This window comes from Cavia porcellus, unplaced genomic scaffold, assembly GCF_034190915.1.
Source record: "Cavia porcellus strain 051 isolate PalLab524CR breed Dunkin Hartley unplaced genomic scaffold, mCavPor4.1 scaffold_12, whole genome shotgun sequence".
Classification (NCBI taxonomy): Eukaryota; Metazoa; Chordata; class Mammalia; order Rodentia; family Caviidae; genus Cavia; species Cavia porcellus.
The window spans coordinates 3407855-3423442 of record NW_026947495.1 but is presented as its reverse complement, the minus strand read 5'-3'; positions in this window follow the sequence as shown (position 1 = coordinate 3423442).

Here is a 15588-nt window from a genome sequence, read left to right as displayed (position 1 = left end):
TATCCCATGCTTGATTCCTGAAAATGGCGGCTGGCTAGGGGATCGAGCGAAGAGTCTCTCCGGAGAATTCACACTAGAAGCTAAAAAAAGACAACACGGAGAGGGCCAGACAAATCGATAGCGATTCTTATTAACCAAGACAGTACAGCTGGAGGATTTAAAGTCGAGCTGAGACCTTGAACTCTGATAACGGGAAGCTGCAAATCCCGCGCCTTTAAATCAACAAGCTGACCCGTGGACCAACCAGGAAAAGCTGAGTTGCATTTGGGGACTGCGGGAAACTGAGACCTGGGCCGGGACTCCAAGTAGCAGCCAAGTCTGCACCGCTGCACCAGAGCGGATGTACAAAGCTCGGGTGTTTCAAATTTAAACGGTGCACAGATATCTGACCGGTCAGCGCTGTGCTGGGAGCGCACGCTGTGCATCGCCCCGCGCTGTCCCGGGAGTGCGGGAAAAGTGGGCAGCTTGGTGTGCGGTGGTCCAGGAATGAGGACTTGCACCGGACTCTGGTGAGTATCAGGAACCCCGCGGCTGCTGGGGTTGGCCAGAGAACAGCTGGCCCGCCACCACGGGGAAATCAATAACACAGAGTCTGGTGCAGACATATTAGCCTGGCGGCAGAAACTGCAGCGTGGTGACATCACCAGGTCCCCCTGAGGGGAGGTTGGTGGAAGACATCTTGAATCCTGGCAGAGCCTGATTACTTGCTGGCTTCAGCTCCACACAGAGAACTTAGTGGGAGACATCTTATTTTTGGGCGGAGCTGCTATTCTGGTGCTCCTATCACAGAGAGGTTTGGAAGAGAACGGCTGGGATTTGGGCAGAAACCTGTGCCATAGTGACATTACTCAGCTGCTTCTGGTACAAAGAGAATTGGCAGGAGCTACTGGGGCTAAACCAAGCCTCTGCTTGGGGCCCAATAAGCGGATACAAAATAGCCACAACACAGTGACAACCAGAAAGTACAGCCTAATTTATGAACTAACTGACACAGAGGCTAGAGACTAGCCTGTACCACCCCTGCATCCCAGCCTACCCCAGATAACAGTAAATTGGGGAGGACAGCAAAAACTCAAGTCAGCACGCTTCTGAAAGGCCCTAAGCAATTTGGAGAGGGCCAGAGAACTCCACGACAGTCTGAAAGAAACCAGAAACATGACAAGAGATAAAAATTTAAAAAAATCTTCAGCTGCTCAACAGGAGAAAACAAGCCCAGGAGAACTAAACACTGAAGACAACAAGCACAGTAATCATCCTGTACTCAACACAGCATCAGCCGAAATTAAAAAGTACCTACATGATCTCATAGAGGAATTTAAAGCTGTACTCCTGATCCAAGTAAGGCAAGATATAAAGAGATTAATTAAAGAAATGCCAAGCCCCGCCCAAGAGAACACAGATGGAAGAACTGAGGAAATCAGAAAAGAAAGAGAAGCATCTGAAGAAGAATTTAAGCATAACTTAGAATACATGAAACAGATCCAAAGAGAATATCAGGAAACTAAAAATTCCATTGAATATTGGCAAAATGCCTTGACAGAAACTAAAGACAGCCTTCTGAAACTTGAAGAGAGATTTAGGGCATATGAACGTGAAAGAAAAAGCCTCTTAAAAATAACAAGGAACCAGAAAGAAGCAATTCTAAAACTGGAAGATGACAAGAAGATACATAACCTAAGAATAAAGAATGTGAGTGAGGAAGCAGGAACATCCAAAAATGAAATACAAAAAATATTCACAGATATATTAAAGCAAAATTTCCCATGTATAGCAAAAAGAAATAATATCCAGATAAAAGAAGCATACAGAACGCCAGCTACCTACAACCAAAACAGATCTATGCCTAGACATATAATAATCAAGATCCCAGAAATCCACAAAAAAAACAGAATATTAAAAGCAGCCAGAGAAAAGATGCAGGTTACCTATAACGGAAAATCTATCAAAATAACACCAGACTTACCAATGCAAACTCTTAAGTCAAGAAGGGAGTGGGGAGAAATATTCCAAGTCCTGAAGGAAAAAAATATGCAACCAAAGTTCATATATCCGTCAAAACTCTCTCTAAAAATTAATGAAGAAATAAGATACTTTCAAGACAAGGAGGAACTATGGGAGTTCGTGGCCACCAATCCAACCCTACAGAGAGCGCTGAAGGACATTACAGAGAAAGAGAGGAAGAGATATCAGGATTCCAGCTACAGTGGCAGAGAGGCCTCAGTGAACGGGGCAGACAATGGAATGAGGGAATAAGGTGGACAAATTATAGCAGAAAAGTGGAGTAGCAGACATGAGGCAGAGACGGTAAGCTAGTCTTTAGTATAGACAGCTCTGAAACTATATTTAAAAAAAAAAAGCAGAGGTCATTGCTAATGCTGTATAACGATTTAAAAGACACAGTAGTCCTAGTGCCATATTTAGATTGAATTTAATTTGTTCTGGTCTGTCCATTCATGACAGATTTGAAGACACAGACCTCTAGAACCAAAAATAGCAGGTTATACCATGATAACTATCCTTACTTTCCTATTGACTTAGGCTGAAATCCTGTATTACTTACATTGTCTTACTATGACTGATCTTAATTGTATCTGAATCATAAGACTATTGGTTGGCCTTGAATGATTCTATTTGAAATTGGTATGCTTGTTAGAATCAACTCTAAAAGTAGAGGAAACTACTCTGAGCATGACAAAATGTAAAGGATATCCATACTGGTATGAATCAGTAACAGCTCTCAAATACTACAATGCAGTCAAAGATAAGTTTTTATAAAAATAGGTGATAGTATGTTTAACTATAATAAGCCAGTGTTGTGGACAAATCTATTGAAAATAACAAGAGAAAACATAGTAGCTACGGAAGATCATTTATATTGTAGTCTTATATGTCTTATCCATTGCATGTTTTTCTAGGAAATTGTTTTGCTGTCTAGTTATGACTTGGTTTTCCCTATAATACAGAGAGGATAGATATATAGGTAGAAATTCACACATGGTTTTTTTTTTTTTTTTCTTAAATTATTTACGGGAACAGATTATATAATACAAGATGTAAGGAACAAATACTCTGAGGAAGAGGCGCTGAGAAACCCGAGGCTTATTTTGTAGCATTATAATATAAATTCTAGCAATCTATTGTTTGCTGATTAGAATGACATTAGTCTGGTTTCTTCAGTTCAACTTCAACATATGCAGAGATGGGGACGGCTATCACAAAGAGAATGAGAGATGCGATGGTAGTTGCTATTGACTTCCCTAATTTGGAACTTGAGGACCTAAAAAGACTTCATCATCCTGTAATGATTTGATTAGTTCTACAATATGCAATAAGTATATAAAGTGGGTGAAGATAGGGACAACTATTTGTAAGAAGCTAGAGACAGTTAGATAATGAAGATCTCCAGTGGACTTGCTTTGAAACCTGTATTTTTTTAAATTGTTTTTTATTTTTATTTTTTTAAATGTTCTGTTCTGTTTTGATATGGTTAATCTTACCCTCTTTGAGATGTAAAACAAATGTGTAGGACTGATAATCATATTACGGAGCTTTTGTTCGATCATAGAGCAGAATGGTCTGTAGGGTCACTTTTTTGAATGTCATTCTAAATACTTTAATTCTACAACCTGAACAGCTATTTCGAAGATGACAACTTGTAACTTATCAACCGGCAATTTCTTACCTTTTGTTTATCTGTAATTTTGTATTATTTCTAACCTTTTTTTTTTAAATTTTTATCTCCATGTATTTTTTTTTCGTTTCCTTTTCTTTAAATAAAAAAAACAAAGAAATTATCCCATGCTTGTTATTAGATCATAGCGATATGAAGCTAGAAATTAATAACAAAAGAAACTGCAAAACCCCATAAACACATGGAAATTGAATGATACACTCCTGAGTAATCAGTGGGCCACAGAGTAAATTAAAGAAGAAATTAAACAATATTTACAGGCAAATGAAAATACAAATTCATCTTACTGGAATCTATGGGATGCGATGAAAGCAGTCCTCAGAGGAAAATTTATTGTGGCGAACTCCCACATCACAAAAACAGAACAAACACAAATGAACAACCTGATGCTACACCTGAAACATCTAGTAAAAAAAAGAGCAAGTCAAGCCCAAAACCAAAAGAAGGGAGGAAATTATAAAGGTCAGAGCAGAAATCAATGCAATAGAGACTAAGAAAACAATACAAAGAATCAATGATTCAAAAAATTAGTTCTTTGAAAGAAGACAGGCCTCTAGCCAACCTTATTTTAAAAACGAAATAAAAAACTCAAATTCATGCAATAAGGAATGAAATCATTACAGACCCTGGGGAAATACAGAAGATCATCATTACCTATTTTGAAAACCTCTACTCTCATAGGCATGATAACACAGAAGAAATGGACAGATTTCTAGAAACATATGAAGTACCAAAGCTGGGTCAAGAAGATGCAAAACTGCTGAATAACCCAATTTCAATTAACAAAATTGAAAATGTAATTAAATCCCTAACAACAAAGAAAAGCCCAGGTCCAGATGGATTCACTGCAGTATTCTACAAGAAATTCAAACAAGATTTAATGCCGACACTCCTCAAACTATTCAATGAAATTGAAAGGGAAACAATCCTCCCTATCTCATTCCTGGAAGCAAACATTACTCTAAAACTAAAACCTGAGAAAGACCCAACTAAAAAAAAAAAAAAAAAATTATAGGCCAATCTCCCTAATGAACATAGATGCAAAATTTCTCAATAAAATTTTGGAAAAGAGAATGCAGCAAATCATCAAGAAGATTATGCATCATTACCAAGTGGGATTCATCCCAGGAATGCAGGGATAGCTCAACATATACAAATCAATAAAATGTAATCCACTATATCAATAGAGCCAAAAAGAAGAACCACATGATCATCTCTGTAGATGCAGAAAAAGCTTTTGAGGAGGTCCAACACTTATTCACGATAAAAACCTTACAAAAAATTGGAATACATGGTCTTTACCACAACCTGTTAAAAGACATCTATGACAAACCAACAGTCAGTATCATATTAAATGGCCAAAAACTGAAAAAGACAAGGATGCCCATAATCACCACTCCCATTCAATATAGTGCTAGAAATACTAGCTAGAGCAATTAGACAAGAGAGAGAAATAAAATGAGTAAGGATAGGAAAAGAAGAAATTAAAATACCATTATTTGCAGAGGACATGATACTCTATATAGAAGACCCCCAAAACTCCATTGAAAGACTCCTAGGCATAATAAATAAATTCAATTATATAGCTGGACACAAAGTCAACACCCCAAAATCAATAGCATTTCTTATACAAAACCACTAATGACAAAACCACTGAGAGAAAAATAAGAGAAGCCTCATCCTTTACAATAGCATCCAAGAAAATGAAATACTTGGGAATTAATCTAACAAAAGAATCAAAAGATCTATTCAGGGAAAATTATAATACCCTGAAAAGGAAATCAAAGAGGACCTCAGAAAATGGAAAAACATCCCTTGTTCATGGATAGGAAGAACAAACATTGTGAAAATGGCCATTCTCCCAAAACCTAAATGCCACTAGCATACCTCACAGATCTAGAGAAATCACTCCTAAAATCCATCTGGAACCAGAAGAGACCCAAAGGCAATTTTAAGCAGAAAAGGCAAGACAAGAGGCATCACAATCCCTGACTTGAAGTTATTCTACAAAGCTACTAAAATAAAATTAGCATAGTACTGGAATAAAAACAGACCTGAAGATAAACAGAATAGATTAGAAGATACAATTACAACTACAAACACACTCAGCCACCTTATCTTTACTAAAGGGGCCAAACACATCCACTGGAATAAAGATCATCTCTTCAATAAATGGTGCTGGAAAAACTGGCTCTCCATATGCCGAAAACTAAAACTACACCCACGCCTATCACCGTGTACTAAACTAAAGTCTAAATGGATCAAAGATCTAAATATTAAAACAGAAATACTAAATTTGTTGGAAGACAAAGTAGGTAGAAATCTTTAAAACATAGGGGTAGGTAGGGGTAGGTAGAGAATTCATGAACAAGAATCAAACTGCACGAGAAATGCTTCACAGAATTAACAACTGGGATCGCGTACTATTAAAGAGTTTTTTGCATGTTGAAAGAAATCTCCTGCCTAGCAAAGAAAACCCACAAATTGGGAAAATATCTTAGTGATCTGTCCTTCAAAGGACTTCTGTCCAGAACATAAAAGAATTTTAAAAAATCAGATCCCCAAAATTCAAAGACCCATTCCAAAAATGGGCATCTAACATAAATACACAGTTCTCAGATGAAGGAAATACAAATGGCAAGTAAATACATGAAAAAATGTTCAGCATCATTAGTCATTAGAGAAATGCAAATTAAAACAGCACTGAGGTTCCATCTCACTCCAGAAAGAATGGCCAGGATAAAGAAAACTACCAACAACAAGTGCTGGAGAGGCTGTGGGAAAAAGGGAACTCTCCAGTACTATGGGTAGGAGTGTAGACTGGTACAACCACTGTGGAGATCAGTCTGGAGATTTCTCAAAAAGCTGGGGTTGGAAGTTCCATTTGACCCATTTCTGGGCATATTCCCAGAAGAACTGAAAACATCATACAACAGTGATATATGTGTACCCATGTTTATAGCAGCACAATTTGTAACAGCAAGATCTGGGAAACAATCTAAATGCCCATCAACTGAGGAATGGATAAAAACTGTGATATTTTTATACAATGGAGTACTACTCAGCTATAAAGAATGATCACATTCAGATATTCATAAATAAATGGACACAACTTGAGACCATACACATAAGTGAAATAAATCAAACTCACATATGTAAATACCGCATAGTCTCCCTAGTGTAAGAAATGGAAAGAGTACATAAGATACAAAAAACTCAATAAAAGGACAAGAATCTGCTTAAAGGGGAAAGAATAATATCTCATGGAAAATGAGGAAAAAGAAAAAGGAAGAGAAAAGATATAAAATTATATAAGCACACTTATTATAGCTAAGATGATTGTGCTACAAATTCTGTAAGTTCTTGATTCAAAATAGTTAACTTTCATAGGATTGGAACAATTGTGCATATTATTGTATGGTGATCTGAGGAACTCTTGAAGATCATCATGTAAAATAACCCTACTTACGCCCCTACCACCTTGTTTGGAAGGCCTATATTGTCAGTGTTCTGAGATCTTTGCTATTGTTTTATGTCTTTTTCATTTCATGTTTTTCTAGGAATTTGTTTTGTCTTGTTTTGTTTTGTTTTGTTTTGTCTTGTTTTTCCCTCTCATATAGAAAGAATAGGTATACATGCAGAGATTCATTCATGCGTAGAACTTCTAAACAGTTTATGAGAATCAATTATATAATGCAAGATGAAATGGACAGCTACTTTGAAGAAAAAGACACTAAGGTATCCAGTGCTGATTTCATAGCGTCATGATGTGAAATCCAGCAATACTATTATTTTTTGTTCAGAGTGGTTTTAGTTTGTTTTGTTTAGTTTAATTTCAACATACGTGCAGGTATGGATAGCTATTTTGAAGAGAATGAGAGACATAATAGCCATTGTTGACTTCCCTTTTGTCTAGTCTTGAAGACCTGAAATGCCTTTACCATCCTGTTCTGATCAGTTTTATACTATTTTGTTTTATGAAATCATGGTATGTGAAGATATGGGCAACTATTTGGAAGAAAACAAAAAATGTAATAGACAGTGAAACTCTCCAGTTGTCTCGCTTTGAAATGTGTCTCTTACATTGTTTTCTTATAATCTGTTTTGTTCTGTTTACTTTTACCCCCTTTAAAATAAAATTTTTAAAAAAAGAATCTCAATTTAGCTATCTTAAACAGTATAGAATTCTGTACCTTGGACAAAAAATTAGTACTTATGATATAGGATTCAAAGTGTGAATACCAAGAAGTTCAAAATTATAGCAAAATGAAAGCTGTTTCAGAAAGCAGAAAATAACACTAGTACATAAGCCTTAGTAACTCAAAGTTAAGGCACTGATTCCAAAAAGGTATTTAAATCTCTAATTATAATCAAAGTTCTCCAATAGTTCTTATAATAGAATTCTTTAAAAAATAATCTGAATTTTAAACTATTCTTCCATCCTTGGGAAATAGGTAATTTTTCAACTTATATTCTTTTCTATTTCATTAGATTCTTCAGCAGAAATTTAAGGTTGTTCACACACTTGTCAAGTGGCTTAGAAGCTGCAAAGTATTAACAGAGGAACCAAAATTGCTCTCAAAATGCTCTCTTTATAGAAAAATTCTTTGGGGACACAGGAGTCAGTCTACCACCCCTCCCAGCACCGACACTCCCTGTCTTTCACGAGACTGAAAAAAACTATGATCTCAGTTGTACCCAGCATCCAATTTAGCTTACCTGATATAATAAAATCTGGTATTTTTAAACCATGTTTTGTTGTTCTTGGTATCAGCTAATTATCATTTCCATTATCAGGTCATGATGTGATACAATATAAAGAAATAATATACAGAGAGAGCTGAAGACCAAAAGTGTGTTTGAATGCACAGAATGCACAAATGCAGTGCACAGTGAGAGAAGAAGTCAGAGAAGTTTCAAGAGCGTGTTCTGCCTTAAAATACAGATGTATATCATGAATCACAAACAGGGCCAAAAAATGAAGTAGAATGGAAGCCCCACGTGTTGAAAGAGCTCAAGTGTTAAGCTGCAAAGTTAAATTATTGGCCATCTATGCTTCTGTTTAGATTTTCACAGAGTTCTGTGTCTACTTATCTTGCTCTGGAGATAAAAGGGACCCCAGCCCTTTTGGTATTCCTTAGAAGTGAGCAAAGCTCTCACAACTGGAACCAAAAATAAAGGTCACAGTGATGACATTTAGTTTTAATGCTGAAAGTATTTGTTAAAACTCTGAGAAAAATTTTATGTAGCTTAATTCTTGTTAACAATTCCAGATACAAAAGACTCTTTTCTCTTTCCTCAACATCACTCTCAGCATTACCAAAATTAGGAATTTGTTTCTGTTTGTGTACTCTTCTCAACTTTCTTCTTAATTCAAACAATTATAACTCACATAAATAATGAGCCACATTGGCTACACGACCCAATGGAGAGTTCAAAAAACAAATCACAAGGAACAAAATGTCAAGATGTTTACCGGAAACAGTGTAGGGAGACTGGCAAAAACAAAACATCATACCTGAAGCTTATGCATGTTCGTCAGGATCCTCTACAGAAAGAAAACAAACGGGAGATATTTATGCACCTATCTACAAATATTTCTGCATAATGAGATTTATTACAGAGAATTGGCAAAAGCCATCGTGGAGGTGAGAAGTTCCAAGATCTAACCTTGACTAGCTGGAGACAGGAGAGAGCAGATGGTGCAGTTAGGAGATAATCAGAGTCAGAGAGCTAATGTGAAAATTCCAGGTCTAGTCTGATGGCTGAAAATCTAGCATACTGGCACACAAGATAGTTCCCCAGATCAGGGAGAGAGAAAATTCTCCCTTCTTCTGCCTTTTTGTTCTATTCTCTGTTCCAAGAGAGTGGAAGATTCCCCACCTGCAAGCTTAAAGACTAATCTCTTCCTGACCTCATGTCACAGAAGAACCTATAAGTAACGTGTAACCATATATCTGGTCATCCTATGATCCAGTCACATTGATAGAAACAGTGAACCGTCAAGGTTTAGTATCTACTGTCTAGTGGCTGATTCTTAGCTCCTCACTTCACCATCTTATATCTCAACAATCTAATCTGTGGGAATTGAACCATCAGTGCATCCAATGACATTAGTTAATTTCCTGCCTGACATATTACTTCATACTATTTTGCTGTTGTATTTCTTTATTGAAATATAGTTTACTTTTTGTTTATGAATATATAAATTTATATGTTTAAATATAATGGCTGTTTAATACCATTTTGGGGCTTCAATTATATATTTGACAAGGAGTTAAAGCAAGCTAAAAAAATAAGCAGAAAACAAAATATGAATAGATTCTTTACCCATAAGCCATACACAATGAAAGAACAATGCAATTCAACAGGAAATTCTGGAAATGTTGACAAGGCAGAGCAGTTTTCCCTGGACGGTCTTGGTTTATGGGTGTTGTCCCAGAATAATTATTGATAGTCTCCCCTTTCTGAAGAGTGTCCTGGTCTGAGCAATTAAACACTCATGACACAAGAGGTTACCACACTTGGGACCAGCCTGTCAGGAGAGCAAACCTCCCTGAGGGAAATTAGCCTGTGTGGCATGGGGCGGGACAAGGAAATGGGGAGGCTGCCCGGGAAGAGGGAAGCAACCATGAGGAGAAAGCATTGTGCAGGGCCCTCATCCCAAAGGACGGAATAGTGGGTCACAAGCAGGAGGGTAATCAGCTTAGGAAACCAGAGAAATTCAAGTCAAAGATCAAGTTTACAGGTGAGACCTGCAAAGATAACATTAGATAACCGTGAAATGTCATCAGCATTCAGACAATTCTGACCAGTGTGTGAAAAAGCATTAACAGCACAAGGAAGGGGTGACAGTGACCTGAGAGTATGAAGTGCTAGACTGCTCTGTGCACACAGAGAACCCTGGGCCCTGACAGTCAGCAAGTTTTTGTTTGCAAGCCTTTGGGGAACTGTTAACTTTACTTCAAAATACTACGATAGTTCCTTTCATGCCTCCCTCCTCCAGATAGTGGATGTGATACAGCTATGAACCTCAGAGCACACAGCAGCTGTCCAACTGTTTGGCCAGAACAATTCCAAAGTGAATCATTGCATCACAGTTATTGGTTATACCCATTCTATGCCCTCTCCCAAAGCTGCTTACAGCTTTGTGTCCCAGGCAGTCTACCCTCAAGCCCTGTTTCCCCCCACCAAGGTGAGGCTTGGCAATCCCTGTAGCTCGTTCTCATGAGGCCTGGTCTATCTCCACTCAGACCCATCATTTTAATTTAAGAAAGAAAAGGGATGCTTAATAACAGAGAAACAAGCTTCTGATGTGCTCTCAAAAGCAAAATGTAAGCCGAGTGCAACCCTTTGAAATCAGCAGAGGGTGAGAGAGAAATCTGTAACTCAGAGACAAAGATGTGCGCTGTAAAATAAAGGTCTGATTTCTGGGGGTTTCAATTTCTCACAGTTCTCTACTGCTAAACCCCAAGGTGCTGGGAGTCAGGACTAAGGAAGGAGTAGTTGGCTACAAGGATGCCAGGACTCCATGCTGGCAAGGAAAGAAACTGTCTTAAAGACTAATGTGAATTAAAGACATACTGGACATCTGAAAAGAAGGTGACCCCAAGTTAAGAAAAAGGGAGCTTCTTGAGGAAAGGAACGTGGAGAACAAGCAAGCCATTTTCCAATAAAACCAAGCTTGAGAGCCATGCTGTGTGGAATCAGGATCCCCCATTTATACACAGTGTGCCTTTGGACAATGATTTTATATTCCCTAGGCCTCTGTTTCCTCATCTGTATAATGGAAAGAAGACTAACAGTGATTACAACTCAGGGAGCTATTACCAAGATAAAATCTGTCAACATTTATAAAGTTCTGAGAGCAATGCCTGGCCCAGGGTAAATGCTTGCTAACAACAATCAGAAGAAAAAGCCATCCACAATTATAAATAAAATCTCGCCAGACTAAATCATTTTATGAAATGATCTAGCTCCCTAGCATGTACCTTCTCTCAGCTTTCAGTCTGGCAAAAACCAAGTCCAATTAGCAACTCTTACAGCAAAATTTACAAATGAAAGAGGTTGCAGTATTCATCCCAAATGTCCAGCGATACACATACGAACGTCCTGAGTCCACTTCAGACAGGGACACTTGTCCAGTGGTGGCGGGAAGAATGATTTGTTAAAGGGAATGGACATAGCTAAGCAGGGTCAGAGTTTACTTTATCTTAGTATCTCTTTGTCTCAATTTAGGAAAAAAACAAGGAAAGATCCTAGCTTCCAGACGACCATGAAAACAAAATAAACAGGCATGCAAATGAGATATGTTTTGGATGAGGATTTGTATATATTGGCAGAAACAGCAATGAAACTTATGACTCTAGATTCTTATTCTCTTTTCTCTCTTCTGTCACTCTCAGTGCCAAAAGAGTTATTTTTAAAAGCATGTGTGCATGGTTTTGATTAGAATGTTAGGGCAAAAGGGGGGATGACCTTTACATTTGGTTAGTTGCTGTCACACAATCAGTAAGCATCAAATGGCACCACTTCCTATTTGGCCACCAGCAATGAGGTTATTCTATAGCTTTTTGTTTTCCCCCACAATTAAACAGCACTCATTAAGCCTGAGCATGTTGAAATAATCACTTATTTCTTAATTCATCCAGAGAATATTTACCCTCTTCCAAGTTCTGTCAGAGCATCTTGCAAGGCCAGTCTATCCTGTATGTAGACATAAATGAAGATGGTGGATCCTTACCAAAGCATCAATCTAGCTCTGTGCACCAGGACTGAGTAAGGCTTCACAGCTACACACGTTCTCAGGTAAAGCCTAGAGAATGGAAACCAGCTGCAGAACCAGCAAGGAGATGCAATTTTTCTTCTCAAGAAGAGCTGAGTTCGCAGCTCAATGGGTCCCATCCACCAGAAGAGTCAAAAATCCTGTGAGTCATCCAGTGTCCTAATTCTTCAGAATTAACATTCACATTCTGGAGGCTGGAACACAGCTCAGTGGTATGGTGCTGGCCTGGGGTTCAATCTCAATCACCATAAAATAAAATAAAATTCTCATTTCTGATCCTTCAGTGGGCATTATTAAGTTTCGGGCCAACCCCTAGAGAGAAGAATGATGCATTCCCAGCAAACAAAAACAAAATGCTAATGTTGGGGTTTTGAACACAAACATTTTCCTAGTGAAAGAGAAAAACAAAATAACTTCTGTTCCCTAATATTTTTTGACTTTCACCTGAGACACCAGTGAAAGCATTCAAAAATTTTGACAGAAAATAAAGACTTAGTGAATAGCAAAACTATTTTTTATACAAAATTAACCTATTGGGAAAAATCCTCCCATTACACTAACTAAATTTGTTTTTGACTATTTCATGACAAATGATCTAGCACTGTGTATTAAATATATGCATATGAAATATATAGAAGAGAAAAATTACTGAACATTTATTTAGTCTTCATTGCTAGTTTTTTTGTTTTGTTTTACAATAAACAACTTTGGAATTTTCAAATCACTGATTCAAAAAAACTATTGTACACTGAAAAGTTGTATCTAACAAAAAATTGATATTTAAGTTATTTCATCCAAAGGAACCAAATAATTCTTATATACCACCAAAAGAGGGTGGGATGATTAAGTTTCATTGTATTCCTGTAGAAAAGAATATAAAGCAAAAGAAATAATGTTTATAAGTTTTATTTCTTCATGTTCATCATGAGAGAGATTAAATGTTTAACACCTACATTAAGGTAATCAGTACTAGCTGAAGAAATCATCTCTGACCGCAATATGCAGAGTTCACTATTGATAATGCAAGTGCCTCTTCAAATGGTTCAAGGCACCAGATACCTTCTATCCTGTGGCTCTATGTTTTTGAAGTCCTTTACTGCTAGCTACAGGGAGAGAGAGAGAGAGAGAGAGAGAGAGAGAGAGAGAGAGAGAGAGATTGGAAGGTTGGGGAAGCTCAGCATCTTGCTGGCTTTGTTCTATCCACAAACAGCCCATTATACCATTGCTTAAATTTATAAATCATATAGACTTTTCTAAAAGGTTAAACAACTAAACAAACAGATAGACCAAGACACATCTGCAAAGTTTAATTTACTGGTGTGCAGTTAATAGAGGTCATCTTCAGAAAAAAAAAGTGATAAAATAAAAATGAAAAAAATAAAGGATACTGTAATCTCTCTTTAAGTGTCTCTCCTAATCTTCAAGTATCTAGAACAATGATTAAGGTGGGATTTACTCAGTGTCTCCTTTAATATGAGTAAGTGACAATGTTTTAATCATCACCTGTGAGAATCAAGGCTTCTTCCACCATACCCTGCTGATCTTAGCAAGGTGATCTTGCATTTACACATCTCACTGGAAACATTTATGCATTGCAAGAGAAGCAAAATATGCTCAGGGTGACAATTAAGGCATTTAGCAATACGTAAGCATAAGCATCAGCTAATTTTAGAAAGGGTGCTGACCTACAGCAGTGGCTTGGAGCCTTCTACTCTGATAGACATAGAATCTTTAGTTTCTGAATTTCAGTAAAACAAAGATTTACAGAAAGAGCTGATGGCCAATGTGGTGGGTGGAAGGGGCCCTTACAAACACACTTATCTGATATCATACTAATACAGATATTTTCCAATATTCTAATTAATGTGTTCAGTCTACAAAGGTCCACCAATCAATCCAAGTCCCATCATTAGATTCCAGTTTCAAATTTTCTAAACCATCAGGCATCCTCTGGAATCTGAGAAGTTTTCATTTCCACTGTATGTTTGCTTTTCTGATAAAATTCCCAATGCTCTTTTTAACTCCTTACCCATTTCTTATGAAATTATTACTTGTCATCTTGTTCTGAAATTTACTGTTTTCCCTCTTACATGTGCTATTAAATCACCTAACCACCACCTCTATTGTTGATGTACCTAAATCCTTTTGAGAGTCTTGTATAAGAAATAAGTATCTGGATTTTGTGATCAAATTCATTATATTTATAATATGTTTAATCATACTTTTGTCATCTAATCTCATGCTTCCTATTCTAAAACCATTTTTAATAATTGCTGTTTTTTTTCCAATTCTGAACTTACTCTCCAAAACCTGACAATTTATTACACAATTTTCAGCATCCATCAATTCACCATGAGCAAATATACACAGGCACACCATATCCATTCATGTCCTCCAAGAACCAGACACCAAGCTAGAACAGGAAGTCCAAGAGATCGTTAGACAAAATACAGAAAGAAGAGGCAGGGAAAAGGGCGCTAGGTCCGACACCTAGGAAGGGAAAAAGAGAAGGTAGAACAGAGCAGGAAGAACCTCAAACTCAAGACAGCTTCCAGAGCATCTTGGCAAGCCGGGGGGAGCCACAAAACCAAGAGACATGAGCTGAACAGAAGCAACACACACTAGTCCAGTGGGGGTGAACCCATGGCACACGTGCCACAGCAGGCTGTTCCCCATTGTTACAGAACTGGTCCCGCTGGTGGGCGCAGAGACGGGCTGGGAGCTGCTCAGAGGAGCATGGCTTCAAGTGAACGCTTCTTTACATCCCAGCCATCACAGGTACATGCAACAATTCCAATTTTTAAAATCCATTCTAGTCACATTTAAAAAACACCAACATGGTCTTTGCATCTTTTCATATGTATATACATTAGTAGATATTAATAAATCTGTATCACATATTCTTATTCTCATGGACTAAAACACATGGCCCATAATAATACATTACAAATATTAGTAGTAATGTTATATATTGAAATATAGAGAACTGCCTACTCTCGTCTCTAATAGAAGGTGGAAATACCTGGTGTCAGTTTCTATTACCAACCTTGATACTGTATTTTTCTATGAATTTCACTTAGCTCTGACAGTCTTAGACTACATCTAAGTAGTT